We start from the raw sequence: 12,143 nt of genomic DNA, 5'->3' as shown, positions 1-12,143 counted from the left end.
TAGAAATATTCTAGACATGTATTTTTATATATACATATACCTAATTATATATTTTTTGTTTAACGATTATTTTTATATGAAATTGTATATTATAGACTCAATATTATTATGAACAATAATTTACAACAATAAATTGCTCTGATAATTGGGTTAGATTAAGATCATAATATATATGTAATGAACTATTCATAAGAGCTTGTAACTAGGCCTACATGAATAAAGATATTTTGAATTGAATTGTAACGCCCAGTTTCCATTTTGCCTTCAGAACCTCTACTATAAGTTTTGAATGAATGTTTATTCACAATAACATATGGTACAATACAGTAAAGTGTTATAAAATGTTCACATTGGTGAAGGTGATCCTTAATATGTTCGATCGCATGTGAAAATTTACATGTCCACGACATGATAAAGCCATTTATTAAGCCATATTAATTGCTATAAACCCTGAATCCCTAAGGGCCTGGCCACATGGGCGCGTTGCGGCGACGCACCGCAAAAATTCTGCGTTGCGTTGCCGCGCCGCCAGTTTTTGCGGCAGGAAATCTGCGGCGCGGCACCGCGACGCAAGAACTCGCGGTGCGTCGACGCACCGCAAAAACTCGCGGCGCGGCACCGCAACGCAGAATTTTTGCGGCGCGTCGCCGCGCCGCCAAAACTGGCGGTGCGTCGCCGCGCCTCGATAACTATACACAGTGCAGAACTTCACGATCAGTCTTTATCCAGACATGGATCCCATTACGCGCATTCTGCTCTTGCTCGTATTACGGAGGCGCTTAAAAAAAAGGAGACGAAAAGAAGATGCTGGGTCAACCCATATATATATATATATATAAAATGAATAATGACGGAACTCATTTTGAAAGGAAATATGCGGCATTAAAGACAAGTGAAGTGAAGTTCAAAGAATATTTCAGAATGACAATAGCAAGTTTCGAAGAACTGGTCTTTAAAATCTCACCTCGAATAAAAAAACAATATATATTTAGAAAACCTGTCGGACCTCTGGAGATGCTGGGATTAACTAAATATGCCGAATACCGAATATTTACCGAATATTCGGCCCATCTCTAATGTGGACGAAGGACGAAAGGACAGCCTTATAGACAGCAGCAGGCAGGCAATTATGGTCACGCGATAAATGATAAAAATATCAGGCCGTCCCTATCGCACTATTTGTAAGTGCGATAGGGACGGCCCGATGTTTTATCATTTATCACGCGACCATGATTGCCCTGCAGCTTCTTATTGCTATCGGTGTCGAGTACTTATCTAAGTTAGGTATCTATTTTAAATATGACGGTGTAATTGTGTGCAGTACAGTACCTACAAAAAAAATGGTACAGAAATTAAAAATAATTACAGTTCGCTGTATTTAGGTGGTGAGTATTTTGGTGATGGTTTATGATATATTATATCATATCATTTTCCTCAGAGCATTTTTCCTGTCTTTGTGTATACTACCTACGGTTGGCAACCCTACACCGCTCAATGTGGCATTTGCACGATACGTGCCGCGCCGGCCGGCCGTGTCGCAGTTGTTAGCTAAGCTACCCTTGTGTGCGTGCGTGATGACACGATGCGCTGGTTGTTCTTTTAGGTATTTAAGTACTTTTAGGTATTTAAGACGCTACAGGAGCGAAAATGGAAAGGAAAGGGAGCCCTTTCAATTTGGGAATTTTAGTTAAATATACTAGTGTTATTAACTAGATTTATCGAAAAAAATTGTCCATTCAGGACAACTCAGTTAAAAGATATTGCGAAAAAATCTTTAAAATCGAGGTTCCGCTCTCGACTGTTTCCTCCTTCAAAACTTAATGAATCGTAAGTGCGTTTTCACATTATCCGATCCGATATCGGATGTAGGACCGATATCCCATACATTACAGACGCCATCTTGTATTTTTTCCATTGAAATCCTTACGACATCCGATATCGGATCGGATAATGTGAAAACGGCCTAACGGAATTTAATTACTAACAAAAATAATTGATTAGTCTATAATTTGGATGTTTAGATTATTGCAATACATTAAGACGCTACGGGAGCGAAAATGCTAAAATGGAAAGGAGTCCCCCTTTCAATTTGGGAATTTTAGTTAAATATACTAGTTTTATTAACTAGATTTATCGAAAAAAAATTTCCATTAAGAACAACTCAGTTAAAATATATTGCGAAAAAATCTTTGAAATCGAGGTTCCGCTCTCTTTTCCTCCTTCAGAACTTATTTAAACGGAACGAAATTTAAGAATCTGAATAAAAATGAAATAATCTGTGTTGGACCTATTAGATTTTTTGGACAATTGTTACCGATCTTGAGTATCCCTTTTTCGAGCCATATTGAAAAATGCCGTTTTTAGAAATTTTTCATTGGATCTAGCATCTTTTAAAATAGCAAAAAATATCAAAACGGTCCGACTCAGATAAAAGCTTATTTTTAGGAGGCGGCTTTTTTTTCATGGTTTGTTTAAGGTACACACCGACATGTTGTAAACATTTTTTAGTTTTTCGTAAGTTAGTCGTTAAAGGTGGTCTACAGCTAAAATTGATCTACGACAGAAATGATCTGTACATATTAAAGTAAGTAGGGAAGAAAACCGCCATGCTGAAGTGTATTTGTGCATGCCACGTCTGGTCTGTTGCATGCATGGTGAGACGACTTGGACGCCTTTATGAGTGACTGCATGGCCGGAAAAATAACACCAGAGGGAGTTGAGGAAATCAAGGGGAAAGGCCTTTGCCCAGCAGTAGGGCACTATAACGGGCTAATTAAAAAAATCTGTACCAGTTTAATTTTAATGAAATTAGCTTGCTAAGGGAAGAAAATAGATGTACTATAGCAGAATTAAAGAAAAAGTTAAAAAATACGCTTTTGGAGAAATTGCCCTAAGATATTTATCTACCTACCTAAAGTATAAACAAATAAATAAATATTTAAATAAATAAATAATAAATATTATAGGACATTCTTACACAGTATAAGTGTAATTGAGTAGTCCAGGAAGCATTAGCATGTAATAATGATAACATAAGCTTGCGCACTGCATGTAAATAGTTTTAAGTTTATTAGTGCCTAACAAATATGTAAGTAAGTACCTATAATATGTAAATGTTAAAAATGAGCGCTATCTCGCCAACAAACTGCAAGACAGTTTGGCGAGAAACATAAATGTGAATAATATAATGTACTTATTTGTTAAATAAATTAAAAAAAAAACTATTTTTAAGAAATTTTCCTACTAAAATGTAGATTCTAGCGAAAAAACGTACCTAGGTTTTTCCAGTTGAACATTATTTTTAGCTGCGAGCCACTATTTACGATTTAATCGATTTAAATAAAACATGCCTACTAAATTATCCATTTGCATATTGATCGTAGCGAAAACACGTACGAAAACGACGTACGTTTTTCTGTTTTACTTTTTTAAAGGCACAGGTCACACGTTTTTCATCAAATCTATGTCGTACCGTTTAGGTTTTTTGGCTAATTGTTACCAATCTTGAGTATCACTTTTTTTGCGCCATAATGAAAAAGGCCGTTTTTGGAAATTTTTGATTGACTCGAGCGTCTTTAAAAATAAGAATATCAAAACGTTCCAATACAGATAAGATTAATAATTAATAACAATCTGACTGGGAACAAATCAAATTATTTTATTGAATATTTTTTTGATTTGTTATTTAATAACCTAACAACAAAATTAAAATTTTGAAAAAAGTCCCGACCGCGACATAGTGGACCGATTTTCATGAAACATGGCTAAGAACACTCCCGACTAACTCAGCTTTCAGACAAAAAAACTAAATTTAAATCGGTTCATCCGTTCGGGAACTACTAACAAACTTATAACACCCCTTCGTTTTTGCGTCGGGGGTTAAAAATAGTCTTTCGCTATATCGTACGAGTAATGCTGCAAAGGAGATAGGAGGTGCAAGCACTAATTGTTGCCTTGGGCCTTGTCGTTTTTTCTTTCGTGTATGATGTCTATTTCAATTTATAGAATAATCTGTGTTGAAAAAAATCAGTCTACCTTCAAAAACCAGGGAGGAAATAGTCGAGAGCGTTGGTATGGAAATTGAACCGTCCTGTATCGTCTTAAAAATATAATCGATTGTCGATTTAGTCCCGCCCGCTCCCCAGCTGCCAGCTTGCAGACCTGAGGTTGACTATGATAAGAGAAGCATCTTAGCAGGTTGCCTCAAGGGCCTACTCCAAATCCTGCCAGATTTCCGTCCATAGTCCATAATAGTGCGTAATTTTATTTTCACGAATTTATCGGATTCGGATCGGACGTAGTTCGAAAGCGCTCTATTTTTAACGTAGGTACCTATCGTCATATTCAGATAGAACGAATATTTTCTTTACCTATGTATTTACAAATTGTCAAATCTTTTGGGAATTACATAAAAGTCATAAAATTATTTATTTAATTAAATTAAAAAAAATCCATCACCAAGTAAAGAAGGGTTAAATATAAACGACACGAAGTTTAATTAGAACACAACAGTTCACAATTGCGAGCAGCGGTGACGCACCGCCAGTTTTGGCGGCGCGGCGACGCGCCGCAAAAATTCTGCGTTGCGGTGCCGCGCCGCGAGTTTTTGCGGTGCGTCGACGCACCGCGAGTTCTTGCGTCGCGGTGCCGCGCCGCAGATTTCCTGCCGCAAAAACTGGCGGCGCGGCAACGCAACGCAGAATTTTTGCGGTGCGTCGCCGCAACGCGCCCATGTGGCCAGGCCCTAATGCCATACGTATTATAATAATTGCTATACATTACTGCTGTACATTATTTTGATGTAACAGCGCCATTATGCCATTATGGGGCATCATTTAATTATCTTCGTTGATAAACTGTCAAAAGTTGACAAGTAACATATTAGAAAAAGTAAAATCTTTTTGGCGAAATTTGCTTAAAGTCATTATAACATTTTTTGTTTCGTCTGGCCTCAGAAATACATGGTTAAAATATTTTGATTCCCTTGTGTTACTGCGTTTTCTCATTATCCGATCCGATATCGGATTTAGGACCGATATCCCATACATTTAAGCCGCCATTTTTAATTTTTTCTATTGAAATCCTTTCGATATCCGATGTCGAATCGGAAGGTGAGAAAACGCACTTATACCAAGTAAATACTATTAAATTATGAGCGTCGTAATAAACGTTACATTCCACACAATATCTTATCACTATTCTTTGCCCGGGGCTTCGCTCGCGTTAGAGACAAGAAGTAGCCTGTCTCCATCCCTTCAATTATCTCCACTTAAAAGTCACATAATTCGTCGCTCTATTTTGCCGTGAAAGATGGACAAACAGACAGACAGACACACTTTCTTATTTATAATATTAGTATGAATGTTCGTAGAAAATCAAAAGCGGTTATTAACTATTTCTTAAGGAACCCTAATAAAAACCGCGTAATACTTTCAAATGAGTAGGCAAGACAGGCTTAATAGTGAATGTTTTTGCACTATTAGTGTCAAAAACATCTACCGTCTGACACAGACTTAAAGTGGAATTGTTACAATTGACAATTCAGTATTACGCGCGACGAACATTTTTACTTGTTTTTATATTATACTTACTATGAATAACCATCAAAAAACTTTATTTTAATATCAAAATATTGGCTCAAAACACAATTTTTACAAATTATATTTTTTAGTCGGCCTCGACGTAGTTGTGATCGCTTCGCTGGCTAAGTTTGTCCACTTGTTGTCTAATGTTTGCCAAATAAAATGAGAGTTACACACAATGTTTTTCATCACATATTTCATGAACTATTGATCCCAGATAAAAAGTGTACATCCTTTTTTTGTAGAGAATTTTCTGAAGATTACTTGTGTCTTAGAACATTTTTTGCTACGTCGCACAGTTTAAGAGGTATTCACGAAAAACTAAAAAAAGGGACCTTTACACTGAAAAAAATATCTTGTTGTACGATACTAAACTTTCGTTTATTCGTAACATAAAATGGATGACCACAAAACTAGAGTTATACGTAACCAAAATGAGTTTGGTTATATGTAAAGCCGAACTGTTTAGTTATTTATGTTAAAACCGTAATGTCTAGTTCTAACTAACATGTTTGTTAATAGCTAAGCCTGTTGTTGAATAACTACTGGACTTCAGTAATGCAGCTAGTAAGCTAACGTTTTGCATACTTACAACTGAAATCTTCGTTTAGACCGGCTAAAGTGTTATGTTGGTTATAACTTAACTACTGGACTACGCACAACTAAATTATCATCTAAATATATAAAAGAAGAAGCTGACTGACTGACTGACATATCAACGCACAGCCGAAACCGCTGGTCCTAGAGATCTCAAATTTGGCACGTAGGTTCCTTATATAGTGTAGAGGAGCACTAAGAAAGGATTTTCCAAAATTCACCTCCTAAGGGGGTCAAATGGGGGTTCAAAGTTTGTATGGGGAAACAAGATTAGTTTGACTATTTTATTCGAAACTTCACAGGAAGATTCCTTAAGACATATGACTGAATACGTGTTTCAGGTTTTTTGAAAATTTAACCCCTAAAAGGGTGAAAAGGGGGTGATAAAGTCAAAAAATCAATATGGGTATCGTTTTTATGGTTTATCGGGTCGCTGATCACGATAAATACAACGTTTTTAAAATCTAACGAGGCGGAAGTGAAATACCTTCTCCCCTGTTGTGGTGCAATGGGGTTTAAATATCAAAAAAATATATAAAAGAAGATATTGACTGACTGACTGACATATCAACGCACAGCCGAAACCGCTGGTCCTAGAGATGTCAAATTTGGCACGTAGGTTGCTTATATAGTGTAGAGGAGCACTAAGAAAGGATTTTCCAAAATTCACCTCCTAAGGGGGTCAAATGGGGGTTCAAAGTTTGTATGGGGAAACAAGATTAGTTTGACTATTTTATTCGAAACTTCACAGGAAGATTACTTAAGACATATGACTGAATACGTGTTTCAGGTTTTTTGAAAATTTAACCCCTAAAAGGGTGAAAAGGGGGTGATAAAGTCAAAAAATCAATATGGGTATCGTTTTTATGGTTTATCGGGTCGCTGATCATGATAAATACAACGTTTTTAAAATCTAACGAGGCGGAAGTGAAATACCTTCTCCCCTGTTGTGGTGCAATGGGGTTTAAATATCAAAAAAATATATAAAAGAAGATATTGACTGACTGACTGACATATCAACGCACAGCCGAAACCGCTGGTCCTAGAGATGTCAAATTTGGCACGTAGGTTCCTTATATAGTGTAGAGGAGCACTAAGAAAGGATTTTTCAAAATTCGAAGCGGGTTAAATGGGGGTTCAAAGTTTGTATGGGGAAACAATGTTAGTTTCACTGGTTTATTCGAAACTTCACAAGAGGGATCCTAAAAACATATGACTAAAGACGTGTTTCAGGTTTTTTGAAAATTTAACCCCTAAAAGGGTGAAAAGGTGGTGGTAAAGTCAAAAAACTAATATGGGTATCATTTTTATGGTTTATTGGGTCGCTGATCACGATAAATACAACGTTTTTAAAATCTAACGAGGCGGAAGTGAAATACCTTCTCCCCTGTTGTGGTGCAATGGGGTTTAAATATCAAAAAAATATATAAAAGAAGAAACTGACTGACTGACTGACTGACATATCAACGCACAGCCGAAACTGCTGGTCCTAGAGATTTCAAATTTGGCACATATGTTCCTCATATAGTGTAGAGGAGCATTAAGAAAGGATTTTTCAAAATTCCTCTCCTAAGGGGGTGAAATGGGGGTTCAAATTTTGTATGTGGAAACAAGATTAGTTTGATTATTTTATTCGAAACTTCACAGGAAGATTCCCAAAGACATAGACTAAATACATGTTTCAGGATTATTGAAAGTTTAATCCCTAAAAGGGTGAAAAGGGGGTGATAAAGTCAAAAAAAAAATGGGTATCGTTTTTATGATTAATCGGGTCGCTGATCACGATAAATACAACGCTTTTAAAATCTAACGAGGCGGAAGTGAAATACCTTCTCCCCTGTTGTAGTGCAATGGGGTTTAAATATCAAAAAATATATAAAAGAAGAAACTGACTGACTGACTAACTGACATATCAACACACAGCCGAAACCGCTGGTCCTAGAGATTTCAAATCTGGCACATAGGTTCCTTATATGGCGTAGAGGAGCACTAAGAAAGGATTTTTCAAAATTCTCCTCTTAAAAGGGTGAAATGGGGGTTCAAAGTTTGTATCGGGAAACAAGTTTAGTTTGACTATTTTATTCGAAACTTCACAGGAGGATTCCTAAAGACATGTTTCAGGTTTTTTGAAAATTTGACCCCTAAAGGGGTGCAAAGGGGGTAAAGTCAAAAACACAATATGGGTATCGTTTTTATGGTTTATCGGGTCGCTGATCACGATAAATATTTTAAATCGAATGAGGTGGAAAAGAAATTTTCTCCCCTGTTGTTGTGCAATGGGGTTAAAATATCCAAAATAGCCATAAGTATAGGTTTAGTTTTTATCTTTACTTCTGGTTCAAGAGATTTCAAATTGACACGGAAGTTCCTTAGAGGAGCACTAAGAAAGGATTTTTCAAAGTTCACCTCCTAGCATGATAATTTGACAGGGGCAAGGACAGAGACAGGGACAGGGACAGGGACAGGGACAGGGTCAGGGACAGGAACGGGATAGGGTTAGGGTTAGGGATAGGGAAGGGATAGGGGTAGGGGTAGGGGGTAGGGGGTAGGGGGTAGGGGTAGGGGTAGGGGGTAGGGGTAGGGGTAGGGGTAGGGAAGGGGTAGGGGTAGGGGTAGGGATAGGGATAGGGATAGGGATAGGGATAGGGATAGGGATAGGGATAGGGATAGGGATGCGGATGCGGATGCGGATGCGGATGCGGATGCGGATGCGGATGCGGATGCGGATAGGGATAGGGATAGGGATAGGGATAGGGATAGGGATAGGGATAGGGGACGGGGATAGGGATAGGGGAGGGACAGGGGCAGGGACGGGACGGGGACGGGGACGGGGACAAGGATAGAGATAGGGACGGGGATAAGAATAGGGATAGGGGACGGGGATAGGGATAGGGGAGGGACAGGGGCAGGGACGGGACGGGGACGGGGACGGGGACAAGGATAGAGATGGGGACGGGGATAAGAATAGGGATTGGGGTCGGAATAATCGGTCGGCAATCGATATCTAGGCAGTGTAAAATGCAGGTGGCTCAGTGGGAAGGGATTATTAAGTAGGCATCGGCGAGTATTGTAATGGAAAACACAGCTATTTGTTTGGTAGGAAAATACACTTGTCAAATGTCAATGAATCACTGAACTGACAGCTATTCCCGTCGTGTTGCCAGCACCTTCTGTCCACATTTCTCGACTTATGTCGAGACGGGGACCGTGTGATATTAAAATAAATATTATGTTCCTTGTCAAACGAGTGATTTTTGTCTCTGAACATTCCCTCTATTCTAATAAATATTATTTTCCGCTTGTCCAGCGAATTTCATTGCGCTTTAAATTAATTCCCGTAACACGAAACGACGTCGAGTGTTCCGAGGAAGTACCCGGATTGGGACCCTGGCAACACCGAAGAGGAAGCGAGAAAAAAAATGGACCAACGCCATTTTGAAGACAGATTTTCTCCCAAGAATAGGCCGACAGGCCGCCTTTGAGTGTTTTGGACGATTTTATTCCCTTGGTAAGTTTGCTTATGGCTGTTAGTAAAGGAAAATCGCGAAATGCGAATCGGTGTCATCGATCTTTAACGTGAATTGTTTCTTCCAGCTGCCCTTGTTCGGCAGAAAAGCGGGCCGTGACTAACCGGCTTCCGCGGGCGCCGGGCGCGTCTCTGTCCCCTTGGAGTTGACATTTGCTCACCGTAAACCCCCGCAGGACAATTTTCCTCCGACAGGTAAGCATTCGCTGTTATAATTGTCATAGTCGTGAACTTCGGCGCATGGCGCGCCATGCGGTGCCACGTTCCTCTCTCGTAACGTTGAACTGATACGCCCTGGTAACCTTAGAGGAAAAATCAAGTATCGGAGATCGTACTTATTGAAGTGCGCCGTGCTTGCTCCGCGCAGGGCGAACCAGGAACTCTGATGAAGTTCGGCTAGAATTAATTCCGTGTCCGGAATATTTCAGGAGGTGTTTGGTAGAGGCGTGGCCGTTGGAGGGCCAGACCCAGCGCCGCGGCTCCTCGTGGTTCCGACTGGCAGGTGCGGAGTGACTGGAAGCTCCGGCCAGCTGAGAGGGAAGACCATCGCCTCGCCGCTTCAAACCAGCTAAGCCTTATAACGTTGTTGCCGCTCTCTTCTCCGGCCTAGTAGTTCTGTAACATCTCCGTACTATAGCGCAATCGACCAAATATCACCTTGTGTTCCCGTAATTAGATAAGTTATAAGCTAAAAGGCCCTAAGCCATAAGTAGTTGTCAATAAGCAAGCCCATTTGGTGCAGAGTTAAATAAATTTTGTATGTTACTACTCTGAGCAGTTTTCTTCCCCTCCTCTAGTACACCCCGAAGGGAAATAAAAAAAAAGAATAGTATTTCAGTATCCTGCATCCGTAATAACTATTACATTCAATGTGCTGTAAGAAGATCGTTGTTTGCTTGCCTTTTATATGTTTACGTTTGCAATAAGTATAAGCAAAATGGAAAAAATTGTAAGCGATAATGCAAGGAAGTACTTTTTACCCTACCGACCATAGCGTCGAGATACTGGCTATGTGGGTTGTATGAAGTTTCCCCAGTATAAATATTTATATAGGTAAAATACATACATATTCGTACCTACTACCTACGCTGTGGTCGCTGTGTAACAATTCTACAATCATTGCAAGAATTTCTTTTAAAACAATAGTAATATGTGTAAGGTACAGTCAGCCAAAAAAGTGGTTTACCACTTTTTGATCAATAGAGTCGAAAAGTGGGAAACCACTTTCATGGCTGACCGTACAGCAAATAGATCAGTTACAATGGCCCCCCCAGTCGAGAATTGCCCCGCTTTACCTTAATCGAAATAATCGCGGACAGATGTACCTACAAAGAAACCTACGGATCCAAATGAAAATCTTATTTTTTGTAAACGTTTCAATAAGAATACTTTTATTACGCGGGCGAAGCCGCGGGTAAAAGCTAGTTTTACATATAACCTAAAACTAATATTGCTGTAAATAATCCGTTATGCTAATGTTAGCTAAAGTGTTTTTTGATTTTAACCAAACTACTGGACTATGCGCAACCAAACTACTTGATTATAAATAACAGATTTGTTTACTTGATTTAGCTGTACTTGTTTTGTTAAATAGTACGTAGTACTTTTGTTAAACGCAGCATTTTTTTTTGTTAATATCAGGTGGGGTAAGGGGTACTACGGGGAAGGGGAACACTGATTGATAACTCTGAATTCATGGATTGTAGCTACATACCGAGCTACAATCCATGAATTCAGAGTTATCAATCAGTGTTCCCCATCCTCCGTAGTCCCCCTAACCCCACCTGCTTACTAGTATCCTATTAAAGTACCTACCTATGTTAATGTTAAAAAATAAAACACTGTATTTAAAAATAAATTAATAGTTTAAAAAACACTATAAAACACGCTTTTATAAATGCACGTAAAAGCCAAAAATAAATTATGGATCGTTCAAGTTGTCTCTATTTGTGAGCTGATGTTTAAAAACTATGTGCTTTTAATTATAATATTTGATTGTAAAAGCGTGGGGCGCTGGAACAGGAAATACTTTTTGTATAACTTGCTGATAAATCAAATTATGCTATGTTACGGGAAGGAGGTTACACAGATTGACGCGCTAACTGGAGTTGCAGCATGACTAGTAGGTTCTACATTAAACAGTCAAATCAATTAAAAGTCAGTGTTCAAAGTAGGTACCAGTTTGTCGAACTCAGACAAAATATGCGCTAGTAGCGAGGAGAGTCGACAGTCACCGACACTTAGAACGCCGCTTTTTTCCGGTATTCAAAGTACAAAAGGGGAAAGTGTCTACAGTGACAGGATGCAGAGTTATTGTTCGTGGACGAGATGTTCTCTTTGGTAACCCTTAGGCGGCATATGTAAACGTTATGTTCTTATGCAACTTCATTCGCCAGGAAGTTCGGATTAGTATTTGTTTACAAGAAAGTCTTTCCTGT

General features: G+C 38.9%; 1 long non-coding RNA gene across 1 annotated transcript; it reads left to right on the top strand.

The window, feature by feature from the left end:
* Nucleotides 1-9,259: 9,259 nt before the first annotated feature.
* LOC125238247 lies at nt 9,260-10,473 on the top strand. The gene is made up of 3 exons (XR_007178418.1): nt 9,260-9,687; nt 9,774-9,900; nt 10,134-10,473. It is a non-coding gene; the product is annotated as an uncharacterized LOC125238247 (long non-coding RNA).
* The last annotated feature ends 1,670 nt before the right edge of the window (nt 10,474-12,143 follow it).

The sequence above is a fragment of the Leguminivora glycinivorella genome, chromosome 23 (assembly GCF_023078275.1).
Source record: "Leguminivora glycinivorella isolate SPB_JAAS2020 chromosome 23, LegGlyc_1.1, whole genome shotgun sequence".
Taxonomy (NCBI): Eukaryota; Metazoa; Arthropoda; class Insecta; order Lepidoptera; family Tortricidae; genus Leguminivora; species Leguminivora glycinivorella.
The sequence above is the reverse complement of the archived record's forward strand: the minus strand, read 5'-3'. Positions and strand labels throughout refer to the sequence as shown.